The 15,646-nt window shown below is 42.6% G+C and overlaps 1 protein-coding gene and 1 pseudogene across 1 annotated transcript in view; both read right to left on the reverse strand.

Annotated features, from left to right (window-relative positions):
• Positions 1-15,646, reverse strand: part of LOC126260481 (lathosterol oxidase-like) — a 127,358-nt gene that overhangs the window by 102,475 nt on the left and 9,237 nt on the right. The gene's annotated exons all lie outside the window — the stretch shown is intronic.
• On the reverse strand, positions 12,721-12,838 carry LOC126261277 (5S ribosomal RNA; annotated as a pseudogene).

Below are 15,646 nucleotides of genomic sequence, written 5' to 3' on the forward strand. Positions count from 1 at the left end.
CTAAAATGCATACGTTAAGAGCTGGTAGGAGCCGACCTCTGGGAAGACCAGTTTGGATTCCGTAGAAATACTGGAACACGTGAGGCAATACTGACCCTACGACATATCTTAGATTAAGGAAAGGCAAACCTACGTTTCCAGCATTTGTAGACTTAGAGAAAGCTTTTGACAATGTTGACTGGAATACTCTCTTTCAAATTCTGAAGGTGGCAGGGGTAAAATACAAGGAGCGAAAGGGTATTTACAATTTGTACAGAAACCAGATGGTAGTTATAAGGGGCATGAAAGGCAAGCAATGGTTGGGAAGAGAGTGAGACAGGTTGTAGCCTATCCCCGATGTTATTCAATCTGTATATTGAGCAAGCAGTAAACGAACCAAAAGAAAAATTCGGAGTAGGTATTAAAATCCATGGAGAATAAACAAAAACTTTGAGGTTCGCTGATGACATTGTAATTCTGTCAGAGACAGCAAAGGACTTGGAAGAGCAGTTGAACGGAATGGACAGTGTCTTGAAAGGAGGATATAATATGAACATCAACAGAAGCAAAACGAGGATAATAAAATGTAGTCGAATTAAGTCGGGTGATGCTGAGGGAATTAGATTAGGAAATGAGGCACTTAAAGTAGTAAATGGGTTTTGCTATTTGGAGAGCAAAATAACTGATGATGGTCGATGTAGAAATGGCAAGGAAAGCGTTTCTGAAGAAGGGAAATTTATTAACATCGAGTACAGATTTAAGTGTCAGGAAGTCGTTTCTGAAAGTATTTGTACGGAGTGTGGTCATGCATGGAAGTGAAACGTGGACGATAAATAGTTTGGTCAAGAAGAGAATAGAAGCTTTCGAAATGTGATGCTACAGAAGAATGCTGAAGATTAGATGGGTAGATCACATAACTAATGAGGAGGTATTGAATAGAATTGAGGCGAAGAGAAATCTGTGGCACAACATGACTAGAAGAAGGGATCGGTTGGTAGGACACGTTCTGGGGCATGAAGGGATCACCAATTTAGTATTGAAGGGCAATGTGGAGGGTAAAAATCGTAGAGGGAGGCCAATAGATGAATACACTAAGCAGATTCAGAAGGATGTAGGTTGCAGTAGGTACTGGGAGATGAAGAAGCTTGCACAGGATAGAGTAGCATGTAGAGCTGCATCAAACCAGTCTCTGGACTGAAGACCACAACAACAACAAGAGCTATGAACACTTCTTCATCTTAGAAACTATGAACAAATTTCATCTACTGCTGGCTCTTTGCTTTCCAATATTTTGAGAGGGTTAGTACCATCCAAAACAAGAAAAATATTGTCCAGTAAACATGGACTCTAAAGCTGACACCTTGAAACACATGAGAACTGAATCATCTCCGCCGCTGTGAAACATCTATTCGACTGTACAACTGTTCATAGCTCTTAAGGTATGAATTTTAGAGCACATGTGTACTGGACAATTTTTTCTTGTTTTGGTCCCTACTATCCACCTCCCCACAAAAGTATGGAAAACAAATAGCTTACAGTAGAAGAGGTTTGTTTCACATTATCGAAAATGCAACGCTCATAGCTCTTAAGGTAAGCATTTTAGAACGCATGTTCACTAGTCCTTTTTGCTTCGAATGCCCGTATCTCTCAGCTCCATCAATACTGACCATTACTCCTGGGACATCCTCTATGTCTTGTTGTCTATTCGACATTTCATTGGCGTTTTGAATGACACCTCGTAAAAATGAGCTGGTCACCTACAGAGGAGGCGGTATCTGGCGGGAAAGGCACAGTCGCCACAACATCACTGAGCAGCGAAGCTTTGCCCACCCCTCCTCCTCCTCCTCCTCCTCCTCCTCCTCACATACGTAAATTTAAGTCCCGCTTTTGTCTGCATGTTCGGGCTAATCCGATGACCCGCTGTAGGGATTGTGGTACGGATTCTACTTAGAGGTAAACTAATTTACGAGGAAGGCTTGGATGAATAACTTATAAATATATCGTGCAAATTGGCTGAATTACCATGAATTAAAGTCAACTGCCGCTGTGAAATCGATGCCACTGGCATCTAGCGGCAAATGGCAGAAATCACAGTGCGGGCCGCTGCTGCGTGATAGAGAACGTCCATTTCATCTCCTCCGCTCGCTCGTGATTGTGTGACCTATTGTCGTTTCCCATTTTGGTGCTTCTACATTCTGTTCTGCCCGCATATCTTCGTGGATCAAGTCAGTGTTCTCCGCGCCATTGAGCTACACGAAATTATCACCAGAACATTGGAAACTACTGTAGGTATTTTTACACTGCTTTCTTTAATACATAGACTGCTTCAGACAGAACTGGATCGCGCGTTAGCTCGCAGCATCCATCACTCCACGAGACGTCATTCCGAACGCCAATTAGATATGGAACGCCTAAAATTTGCGCTTCCTGAGAACTTTCCTGGTGTGCGCTGCTTGCATCTTTTACGTTATATGAAACTGACGTTGTTCGGTTGCCTAATGTTATTTTCTGAACTTTAATCATAATCATAATTCTAAGCAGTGGCCCGTGAATAAAACTACCGCTGCGCCACACAAGTCGTTTGGCCGTACGTGCTTAGTGCTACGCATGTGAAGCCGTGGCGGGTCGCTAGTGTCCCACAAAAATATGATTTGAGCTTTTACTTAACTTCGCTCTTAGACCATTCACTATGATTGTTCAATTTACCCCTTTCTGAAATGAATAAATTATTGTTGTGTTATTTGGCTGATTCAGGGCGAACCAGAGACTGCATAAAGCTGAAACCACGCATTTTGAATGGAATTTCATTGACATTATCACACAGTCGAACAGCAACTCCTTTCATCTTCATTCGGAAAGTTTGACGACATGCGCATCTGCTTTTAATTTCACGGACACACTGGTGGTCAAGACAGGCTGCTGGAGGAGTTTGGACTCGATGCGTTAGCGGCGACGGTGCGTCCGCTTCCGTTGCGTTCTGTTTTCTTCTGCATTCTGTCAAAGCGACCAAATATATCCAGATGGTTATATGAAGTACAGTTCGCTCTAGTGATGACAGAGTTTGGTCTCTTCCTCTTTAGGGCGGCTCTTTTTGGTAGGTGTTACCAAATTGAGAAGAGATCTTTTAAAACAGGGGTAGAACACGGAATTAAAACTGTGACATCAGCCGCAATCGGTGACTAGTGAAAAGTTGTGCTGGATCGGCTTTACATTTGTGGTTGTCTTAACCGTTTTTTTTTTCTGTTGATCTCATTCTTGTATTTGTTAGGGGCGGACGTCCCAAGACGGTTGTTCAAGTTTATCGTTGATCCATTCACTCAGTTTTTTTTTCATTACAGAGGGCAGCTAACCCTCTCACCGAACACGCTGAACTACCATGCCGATCACTTCGGCTATCTGAGCGCGCTTCACGTCCAACCCAAATTTCCAACTTGTTGCACACTACACACGCACGTATCGTCCGTTGTCCGTTACCCTCATTGCTGTCAGACTCGCGCTCATTCCCGCAACAGGCCGGGTGAAGAGATCATCTGCACTGAATGACCTTTAATTGTCATCAAGGTGCCTATATTTATATGTGTTGTGTCTATTCTTTCGGACATGTCTTGCCGTAAAGCAGCATCTGTGTTACAACATCATTCCTGAAATAGACTGGCCTGTCCAGAATCGCGACCTGAACCCATGGAACACCTCAGGGATGACTAAGAGTCTTGACTTCGCTCCAGACATCAATGTCCAACGTCAGTACCTTCTCTCGTTTCGGCTCTCGGGGAAGAATAGCCACTCATTCCTCCACGACGTTCAGAACATCACTGAATGTGTACCCAGAAGAGTTCAACCGATCATAAAGACGAAGGGTGGACATGCCCCATATTAATGTCCATTATTATGTATCCGGATATCTTTGATCAGTTAGTCTTTCTTGTATGAAATCCCAGTATAAAATGAAGGCATTCCCGCTGTTTTGGTCCCAGTTCACTGTCCCACATAATTATGAACAGAGATATTTGACACAGAGATGGATAATTTCATGCAGTGTTGTAATGGACAGCTCAAGTTATGTTTAACATGTAGATAAGCTTAAGATATTGCGCGAGGTGTTTACGTAAAAAAATATAATAATGCATTTCTGGTCGGTAGTTCCTCCTCTCAGACGACACAGTGTACGATAATCTGATAGTTTGAGACATTCTGTATACCCATCGTGGTTTATGGTATGTGTAATGTACATACACTGCAGAAACTGATGTAGGCATGGGTATTCAAATACAGAGATATGTAAACAGGAAGAATACGGCGCTGCTGTCGGCGACGCCTATGTAACACAACAAGTGTCTGGGGAAGTTGTCACATCGGTTACTGCTGCTATAATGGCAGGTTATCAAGATTTAAGTGAGTTTGAACGGGGACGCGAGCGATGGGACACAGCATCTCCGAGTTAGCGATGAAGTGGGGATTTTCCCGTAGGACGATTTCACGAGTGTACCGCGAATATCAGAAATCCGGTAAAACATCAAATCTCCGAAATCGCTGCGGCTGGAAAAAGGTCCTGCAAGAACGGGACTAACGACGACTGAAGAGAATCGTTCAACGTGACAGAAGTGCAACCCTTCCGCAAATTGCTGCAGATTTCAATGCTGGGTCATCAACAAGTGTCAGCGTACGAACCATTCAAAGAAACATCATCAATGTGGACTTTCGGAGCCGAAGGCCTACTCGTGAACCCTTGATGACTTCACGACACAAAGCTTTACGCCTCACATGGGCCCGTCAACACCGACGTTGGACTGTTGATGATTGGAAACATGTTGCCTCGTTGGACAAGTCTCGTTTCAAATTGTATCGAGCATATGGACGTGTACGGGTGTGGAGACAACCTCACGAATCCATGGACCCTGCATGTCAGCAGGGACTGTTCAAGCTGGTAGAGGCTCTGTAATGGTGTGGGGTGTGTGTAGTTGGAGTGAAATGGGACCCCTGATACGTCTAGATACGACTCTGATAGGGACACGCACGTAAGCACCCTGTCAGATCACCTGCATCCATTCATGTCTGTTGTGCATTCCGACGGCCTTGGGCAATTCCAGCAGGGCAATGCGACACCCCACACGTCCAGGGTTGCTACAGAGTGGCTCCAGGAACACTCTTCTGAGTTTAAACACTTCCTCTGGTCACCACACTCCCCAGACATGAATATTATTGAGCATACTTGGGATGCCTTGCAACGTGCTGTTCAGAAGAGATCTCCCCCCCCCCCCCCCCCACTCCCTCGTACTCTTAAGGATTTATGGACAGCCCTGCAGAATTCATGGAATCAGTTCCGTTCAGCACTACTTCAGACAATGGTCGAGCCCATTCCACGTCATGTTGCCGCACTTCCGCGAGCTCACAGGAGCCCTACACGGTGTTAGGGAGGTGTACCAGTTTCTTTGGCTCTTCAGAGTAGTTTTCACAGGAAGCCTTTAGAACGGTTTCGCGACAATTTGGTGTTGTCAGTCGCTTTGAAAAGCATGTATCCTAAATCTGTATCCTATCTGTATCCTGTATCCTAAATCTCCTGCAGATTCCATACGACCACCTTCAATTGTCACTGGGTCATTGGGTATAATACAGACTCCAGCAGACGTGTCTGGTAATCAGCCAGTTGTTTCAAAATACAGTCCGCTCTTAATAACTGATGGGGTCGACGGGAGAAAGTGCTAGTCCTCAATTTCCCAAGGATTAGTTTGATCACATTATCTGTTATGTTTTCGAACATGCTGCTAACAAGTAGTTCCAGTTGTATATTAAACGCTTCCATACAAATAGTTTCTGTTCTTGTTATATTTGTGTGCTTATACTTTAACCAGCATATAATATCCAATATATCAATATGACGCTAATGTAGGCTGGCACTTCTTTCCGCCAACCCCTTCAATTTTTCCCACGGAATTTCGCGTTATAGCTCAGTTTCTGCTTTGACAAATTTAAGTTTTCGAACAATATGTAAGAGGTAGCCTGCTGTTGTAGTAGATATTTGCTTTTATCTCAAACATAACATTACTGAATGTTAAACTTGCGTTGCTGCTTTTCAGAAGTTTTCCAAACTCTGAAATGTTTTTGCAAATACTTGTACTTTCATTTGCTAGTTCTTTAATGCAGTGTCTTCAGTCCAAACAAATGTGTTTCCTAATTAAAAAAATATTTTTCGTTATTGTTTGCATCCCACACGTTTGACCACGTTCGTAGCCGTCTTTGGTGTGCAATACACTCCTGAAAAATTTATGATTGACAATACAGCTTTCAATTTGAGAGCGCAACAAGAAGTCACGCCCCAGTTCGTCACAGAGTCTTAGAAGTCTGGTTCAGACTTTCCACTCCACACACATCCAGATAATCTCAATGGATCCGAGCAAATGTTGAAAATTGTGAGATTCCTCGGAATACCGCGAGTTAGTTTTCTCTGTCAGTTGCTCGAAATACCTGACTTGGTAATTCAGGCGGCAGCTATCTTTTCTAAGGATGCTAGTCATAATGTGGAGCTGGTTACCAGCTACGCCCTGGGATGGCCTGTTCCACACGTTGAAATGATTCTCCCTGCTACGCAAACAAGAAAATACTTTGTAATTCGCCATCCTTGCCAAAATTTCTGTTGGAATGGCCGGTTCCACACGTTGAAATGATTCTCCCAGCTACGCAAACAAGAAAATACTGTGTAATTCGCCATCCTTGCCCAAATTACTCCCAGTGATGCTATTTATTACTCGCCGTACGTGCGAAGTGCAGACTATTGACAGACCCCTCCTACAATTGCTTCAACATGACACCTCTAGTGCAACGTTTCTATCAGGTGACGTGTGACTGTTGTAACTGCACCCCTGTATACAACATTTAGATCACTCCTGTACAGTCGATCTCCATTGATTAACACTTTGCTGTACGCACGTCTCGAACAAATTTATTCGCTTGGCGGAGGCAGCGCTAAGTCGGGTTACTTGGCTTGTCGCCGGCCGCTTGTCACCTTTCCGTTGATGACAAGCTTCAAACACATTGACTTTTGCACGCTTTAATTTTCCGGAAATCCTCTATTTTGCCGTATCGTTCCACAAACTCGAATTTTCTTTTCAAGCAATTTCTCTGCAAGTTCTATACTGTTATAATAATTATCCATGTAGAGGTGATGCCACTTTCCATAAGAAGGTGTCAATAGTTCCATCACTGTTTTTGTCAAAGGTTGTCCAGCGCCGGAATATATCTTGAATGAGGAAATGTATCGCGTACTCTAATCACACAGCATCCGAATGGGTATGCCACATTTCGTAATTTTCGACGGTTTGTGAACTTCATCAATTTAGATGTTTTGACTTAGATTAAACGGTAGTCTAAACTCTTTGGAAAAATAATCAACTACGAATTGCACTTTGAAAAGCCGGTCGGCATTATCCGGTTTATTGTTTCTGTCGGAAAAATGTAAAAATGATAATATTTGTCTGAATCGGTTGAGGGACATCGTTTTGCGAAATATCGGTGTGTCTGTCAATGGATTCGTTGGCCAGTAATAATCGATCCTTTTTTTTTTTTACAATTCCCATAAGGATAGCAAGCCCAAACCATTTTCGAAGCTCGGGTCCCGTAACGTCGACACATTTGGCATTTATTTAAAATCCATTTTCCTTCTATTGCAATTTTGACTGTAATACTTGTTGGTTTCGTTGCCAATATATTCAAATAGATCGTTCCCAATATATATTCTACGATATCCACGACGCTCTGTGTATCTTTGGTATACATGTGTGGACCCGGAGATCCTTCAAATTTATTACTGGTCCTCAGTAAACCATAGTTTGTCTTCTTCGTCTGATTCATCCGAATCAGTTGGCAACCGCAACGTTCTCCGAATTCTTTTTAGACGTATTTCACTATCTTCCAACGATTCTCCTTCACTTTCACTTTTTTGATATCCAGTGTCTTATTCCCAATCGACCAAGTCGTCCGGAACGTCAGACAAGACGTCCGTGCATTCATCGTAAATAATCGTATCGTCTCTTTCGTCTGCCATGATGAAAGTGCACAAGTGCTTATAAAAACAAAAAACTTGTTGACGTGTGTAACTTATTGTTACCTAAACAAAACACCAACAGAATGAAAAAGATACTAAAGTGCTGTCACCGGTCACTGCGCAATAGTACGCTTACGACACCACTGTGGCGTCGCCGGCCACTGAGCGATACTATGCACACGACACCACTGTGGTGTCGCCGGCCACTGAGCGATACTATGCACACGACACCACTGTGGTGTCGCCGGCCACTGAGCGATACTATGCACACGACACCACTGTGGTGTCGCCGGCCACTGAGCGATACTATGCACACGACACCACTGTGGTGTCGCCGGCCACTGAGCGATACTATGCACACGACACCACTGTGGTGTCGCCGGACGGCGAAGTGTCAATTAATGAGTATTGTATGAATTACTACATCTCACACGAAACATCCCTTCACGTGTCTTATATCTCGTAACTCTTCGGATGACTTTAACATCGTTCTGCAACTGCACGTTGCTGGTACGTCCAGTTCCTTCTCTTCTGGTTTTATTATTGCAGAACATGCCGTGCTACAAAGTTATTATTTATAATTCGTTGCCCTATTCCTAGATAAATGTTTGTGTCTGGCAGATTTCTTTCACGTAAGATCGCATGGCATTGATAGGCCAGAGACCCCACCAAGGGAAGTTTGGCCGCCAAGTTGCAGGTCTGTTCAGTCGACGCCACATTGGGCGATTTGCGTGTCGTTGATGAAAAGACAATGAGGACGACACAACAGCCAGTCCCCGAGCGGGGAAAATCTCCGACCCGGGTCCGGTGCGTGGCAGTCAGACACAATGTGCTAAGAGGGCGGACTTTTATGTAAGAAACTAGCATAGTGCCCGCTGATTCGCTCGCATTGACTGTATGGACTGAAGAGATTCTTTTTGTTTTTGTATAATCGAATTTCTATGTTGTTCACAGACTACAGTATCTTCTAAGTTTTTCACGCTAATTAAGACCATAGAAGCATAGTCTTTTTCGAATGTTCTTTCGATGAAAAAGCGATCCTGGTGGCTGGAGTCAAAATTTTTTGTTAACATGCCTTTTGTGTTCTTGTGCGTACATTTCCGTAGCAACTATCATCCCCTAACAGTTATTTCTTTTATATCTAACCAAGAAATGAAACACCAATTTTACTAAATTTAGCTTTAAAATTATTTTAATGTAACGAAATATTTTCTTAGAAATTTGCATCCCCTATTGCGCTCCCTTAGGAGTTGAATTGCCAGAAACACAGAAACACGCGTTTTTTTTATTTCTAACTGAGAAGTCAAATACCAGTTATTATAATAGATGTAGCCTTAAAAATCCTTTAGTAATTCCTTAGTAATTATTTATTTTCAAAAACTTTCAGCCACTATTTCACCCCCTTAGTAGTCGAGTTTAAAGAAGCTCTGAAACACGTATTTATTGTTTTCTGACTGAGAAATCAAATATCAGTTTTCGCAGTTCCAGCTTCAAAATTCCCTTAATAGCGACATACTTACAAGAAGCCTTTCATCCCCTATTTCAACCCCTTAGGGGTGGAATTTCGGACAATCCCTTCTTAAACGGTATCTACAATATAAGATTCACACCTTCTCCAAATTTCAAGTCTGCATCTTTAGCGGCTTTAGCTGAACAATGATGAGTCAGTCAGTCTTTTATATATAGAGATTTTCTATGATTGCATCCCTTTGCTCCTATGAAACATTTGCATCAGTCATTTTGTGAAATCAAGCTTCCGAGACAGCAGAAATGATTCACTTTTACTTTTGAGTCTTCCACACACTTCATGATAAGTCCTTTTGATAATCTTATTTCTAATACTGCCTGTGATTTGTCTTTGTTTTATCCTTACTCCATAAGAAGAGCTGCTTCGTGTGTCTACCCGATTGTGTTTTCGTCTATGTTTCCGTCATATTGCTTAACGTCTATTAATTTCGTTGAAGATTGTAGTGACTGATAACGTATGTTAACCCTTAAGCTACATAAATACTATTCCAGCGATTTGGTCTCTCAACTGGTATAATGCAAGTAAGAGAAAGTTGGTTTCATCACTACAGTGCGCGCTTTACTAGACGTGGTCCTAATGAAGGAAGTATGCCATTCGCCGTCTTTGATGTTTGAACTGACCTACCCAGCCAGTTACAGTGGGACCTACAGTTCAACTCGGACTCTAGACCATGGCGCGTCTTATCAGTTGGACAGTAATATGTATACGTCACAGATGAAAGAGGTAATAAATTACAGAAAAAATCCCTAGACGAAATGGGTATCGAACCTAGACATTTGGATTTGTAATCTGTCAGCGATCTGTGAGTAAGGTAACGATTACATTCTTATCTGTGTCGAATAAGTTCTAAGGAGACAGAAGGAAGTGAAGAAAAATAACCAAGATTATCTAAAGAATTTAGTAGTACCTCGTGAAACATAGATACAACGACAGTAAGAAATTTTAGCACTGTCCTCCTGAACACAAGATCAACATTTTCCATAGAAGGGAGCGTTTTTTTTTGTGCCTCTTTAAAACATAGGTTGTTGAAAGAAATAAGTGCGGCAGGTACTATAAATACAAAAAAGAAGAACAGGCTACCGAAAATACATTACAGGCAAACGACAAATATTACTGTCCTATCAGTATTAGGTCTAGTAATGGGTGTATCGTTCTCCTCTGTAGCTGAATGGTACTGTAAGTAGCTGATGAAATATGAGTTTCATATGTGCAGTATTGTACTGTGAAACGGTTCAATGTTATGGCAAGAAACACTAAACCTACGGTGTATGTTGATGGTTTGGCAGAAGACGTTGACGATAAAGTTCAGCATGTAGCACTCCTTCTATTTGGTAACATAGTCGATATTCAGATACCTAATAAGAAATATAGAAACATAGTTGTTTAGCGTTTGATGTATCCGAGGCTGGTGAAAATGCAGCAGCTGCAATTGATAACATGAATGATTCAGAAATTTCTTTCAAGAACCATCAGAGTAAATTTGGCAAAACTTTAAAAGATTAAAGAAGGCTCATTGAGACCTGTGTGGTAAGAAAATACTTGGCTTCAGCAATACACAGCTGCAACACCAAAGAAAGCTGTTAATGCAACGAAGAGATCTACGAAATGGAGCGAAGATTGAGGCTGAACCTGAAACAAAGAAAGCGAAGAAAAACCTGCAAGTGTGTTTCTGTATCAAAATAGGAAGAGCTGATGTTGGTCTCATAATAATGACTCTCAGAAATCACATAGCTCCCAAAACCCAAGAGAATTTTAGGTGTCTTCCTACACATGAAAGAGATTTTGGTTATCAGTGAAGTACCTTTCATCGAAAAATATTGGATTTTATGTGCTAAAGAGAACATTTCACCAATCATAATGGCACAGAGGGATCTGTAAATACAAAAGTGCATCTGAAGATGAGAATTTAATTCTCAAGAGCACTGGACACGGAACACTTTTCATGGCAAATTCTGGTCCAAACAGTAATGGTTTACAGTGTTTTCCATGAACTGACAGGTCTGACTGAGTATATGGGAAACGTGTTCTAGTTTGCCACGTTATTGGTGGTCTGGATGTTCTGAATGAAATGGAGAAATGTGGAACAAAACTAGACACAGCAACATAAAAAGTAGCATCTGCAGCACGTGGAGAACTTGTTTCATTCTATTTACAGTGCTATTTGTGTGCCCATCCTCTCCACTAATGTGTCTCCCTTGGAATCTATTTAGCAGCACAAATTAACTTTAATTGTACAACTCAGAATCTATTTAAATCTGTCTTCACTGTGAAGTTATGTAGAAGTTTTGAGTTATGTAGAAGTTTTGGCAAACTGACACATAACCTAATTATCATTAATTTATTTAAAGTTCGATCCACATAAAGTCGTAATATGAGTAATGCACTTGACTACGCACGAAAGTATGGGTTATTACAATGCTAGTGAATCCCTTTAGTTTCTGTTCCGCCTTTTTCCACTCTGGAGTCTATTCTCCCAGCAACTTGGACGAGCTGCCATGAAACTTTTCCACACGGGGGACAGTATGGGGTCATAAATATGTTTCTTTCTGAAGGCCCTGAGTGTAGAGGCAGTTGCTGTGGCTGGGGGCCGATGGAGGCGACGAGCGTCCAGCGGCCCTCAGAGCAGATGGCGTCCTTGCGAAACTAGGAGACTAAAACTTCAGGGCCGTGAGGTTCCTTAAGAATGCTTTTTAGACAGATACGTATCTGCAGGGAGGAAACACCATGAATGCTTTGAAAGAGAAGAATGACATCATAGCAAGGAAATGAGGCAGCCAGGTGTTCTTAATCACACTTGTAAAACGAACTCTGATTGGTTCACGAAAATTATTTCGGTTACTGGGGAAAGGGCTTGCATGTGTGTATGTGGCTCCTGTCCTGTTGGGCAGGATGGAAAATCACGCTTTTGGTGGGAGAGAACTCTTAACTTTTGCACCCACATTTAGAGACGGTTAACGTGGTCAATCCAGTCTAAGCACTCCGTCTTCAGACCACGAGTGGCCTACCGGGACCATCCGACCGCCGTGTCATGATCAGAGGAGGATACGGATAGGAGGGGCGTGGGGTCAACACACCGCTCTCCCGGTCGTTATGATGGTATTCTTGACCGAAGCCGCTACTATTCGGTGAAGTAGCTCCTCAATTGGCATCACGAGGCTGAGTGCACCCCGAAAAATGGCAACAGTGCATGGCGGCATGGATGGTCACCCATCCAAGTGCCGACCACGCCCCACAGCGCTTAACTTCGGTGATCTCATGGGAACCGGTGTATCCACTGCGGCAAGGCCGTTGCCCAATCCAGTCTAAGGGAAGACATTTTTGTAATACATTTCTAATTTTCACTGCTCAGATCTCACTATTTTACTATACTTGGTTAGAGAGATTCCAACGCTGGGAGAGCCAGCACAGTTTCAGTAATAGCAGGCTGAAAAGGCTTAATCTTAGGCGAGCCCAGAGAGGAGCTTTAGGAGACCAGCAGGAAGCTTCTTCCTTTGAAGTCTTGCACCTATCTTCGCCTCCATCTTGCAGAGTTGGACTCTGTCGCAAAATGGATGCAGATGCCATGTCTAGAGTCCACAGCCACCACTTAAGCCATTCGCAACAGCAGAACCATATGGGTACGGTGAGAACGTGCAACATTTGCTCATGCCGTGGAGAGAGGATCGTAAACTTTCTTACTTAGAGATTAGTTTCGCCTAAGTTAATCCACACTGGCGGCTCATCTGCCTGCTACGGGCTTAGGCTAGGGAACTCGTCCTTGCATATAACTTTCTGGATCTATTATTTCTTGTGCGACCTTCAGTTTTATTGATTAGTTGTATTCACATTCATTGGCATTTACATGGGAACTTTTATGCACGTTAGTTGCAATGTTATCGTGCCCTTTTGTGATTCTCATCGAATCATTGTGCACTCAACGCTGACAGTAATCTTCTCATTTTTGTAATAAATTTGCGTGTGACATTTAGTTTAATTCGGTACTTAGACGAAACCACTCTTCAATATATCTATGTGAGCTATGGGCCCATGTTGTCCTGTCTGTTGGGGCCACCCTGTTGTCACTCCAGACTGCAGTAGTTTCCATTGCGTGACTTTCTCATTAATTAAATTCACATGATTTCAGGCGGGGCGATCTGGTTACTGCTTAGGTTACAGTTCTTAGTAGCATCGAAGGTGTATGCTGGGCACCAACACGTAGTCTCACATTTGGAATGTTACTCTCAGATTTTTGTAAGATTACTCGAAAATGGAAATAAATCGCTGTTGAGCGGAGAAAAAAACAACATTGAATATCGTTACTGAGAAATGCCATATATATGTGGTAGTTAATTGATACAGTTAGCAGTACTAATCTGTCTTTATGTAAATTACTGATTTTGTAGCCTTTTTTAAAAGTTTGATGTTAATATCATTGATTTTTACAACCAGAAAGGAAAGATCTAACTAGCATGCGGTGGTCACGGGTTTACTTTCAGTTCTGCCAGGTATTCTTCCTTGGTAGGAGAACTGGAATGGGGTGCAGTAAGCCTCGTGATGCGAACGCAGGAACTACTTAAATGAGAAGTAGCGGCTCCGAGGTCTGGAAAGCCGACAGTGGCTGACCCCATTCCCTCCATATCACATTCAAATGGCTCGACTTAACAGAAAATGGCAGGCTACCAGTTGGCACAGCACCGTCGTCAGGACCACATCGTGGTGTTCATTTTATTTTATTTTTATATGTGTGAATCTCCGCCTAACCAATGCTTTACCTATCCACACTAAAGGAATTATGGGCAGAGCATCATGAGTGACACATGGCGAGGCTGCCTTCCCCGGTTCATAAGCACTGAATACCCTGGCGCAGGTGTATCCTGAGTGCTTCTGCACCTCCAGTCACCGAGCTATGCTTCTCACTTACACTCCCATCGACTTCAGTATCCTTTATCTGCCATAGCCGGTAGACCGTTAACCTTTGAATCGATACGCAATGCCGTACTTTCCTTATCAGAGAAGAACGGAAAGTTTATCGTCTATTTCCTTTATACTGATGACGCCAAGAGTTTTCAATAAATGACTCAACAAGGAATCCGCAGTGTGGTTTCACATTTGATATGTTTCAACGATCTCTTTATTTTTTCCGTCGTGGACGATTAATCAGTTAGTATCACTGGCACACGTCCGGTCACAGAAAAATCGGTAACTCCGAATAAAGGTTGCGCGAGAGTTCATTATGTGCGAGCTAGAACACGAGAAAAGCATCAAGAAAGAAATACTTCTCTAAGTATTAGAAAAAAAACTGAATAATTTAACGAATGAGTACGAAGAAAATGAAAACAGTGAATGAAACTGAGTTCTTCACAGTATTTAGTGTCTATGAAAAGAGCTGGAATGTTACTTCGATCTTCAGAAAGCCATATAAGAAATGCGAATACGTGAAACTACTTTAATACACTCTACTTTTTCTGAATTTTTGAGTTTGAATGAAGCAAATATACTATGGGAACGTACACTGCGATGACAAAAGTCATGGAATACCTCCCAATATCGTGTCGGATATCCCTTTGCCCTGCTTAGTGCAGCGACTCGGCGTGGCATGGACTGAACAGGTCATTGAAGGTTCCCCGCAAAATTATTGATTGGGCCACGCTGCCTCTACAGCCGTACATATTTGCGAAAATGTTCCCGGTGCAGGAGTTTGTGCACGAACTGATCTCTCTATTGTGTCCCATAAATGTTCGATGGGATTCATCTCTGGCGATCTGGGTGGCCAAATCATTCGTTCGAATTGTCCAGAATGTTCATCAAATCAATCGAGATCAATTGTGGCCCGGTGACATAGCGCACTGTCATTCATAAAAATTCCATCGTTGTTCGGCTGCGAATGGTCTCCAAGTAGCCTAACGTAACCATTTCCAGTCAATGATGTGTTCAGTTGGACCAAAGGACCCAGTCCGTTCCATGTAAACACAGCCCACACTATTATGAAGCCACCACCAGTTTGCACAGTGGCTTGCTGACCACTTGGGTCCACACTCGAACCCTACCATCAGCTCTTACCAACTGAAATCAGGACTCAATTGACCAGGCCATGGTTTTCCAGTCTTCTATGGTTCAACCGA

The sequence above is a fragment of the Schistocerca nitens genome, chromosome 5 (assembly GCF_023898315.1).
Source record: "Schistocerca nitens isolate TAMUIC-IGC-003100 chromosome 5, iqSchNite1.1, whole genome shotgun sequence".
Lineage (NCBI taxonomy): Eukaryota > Metazoa > Arthropoda > Insecta > Orthoptera > Acrididae > Schistocerca > Schistocerca nitens.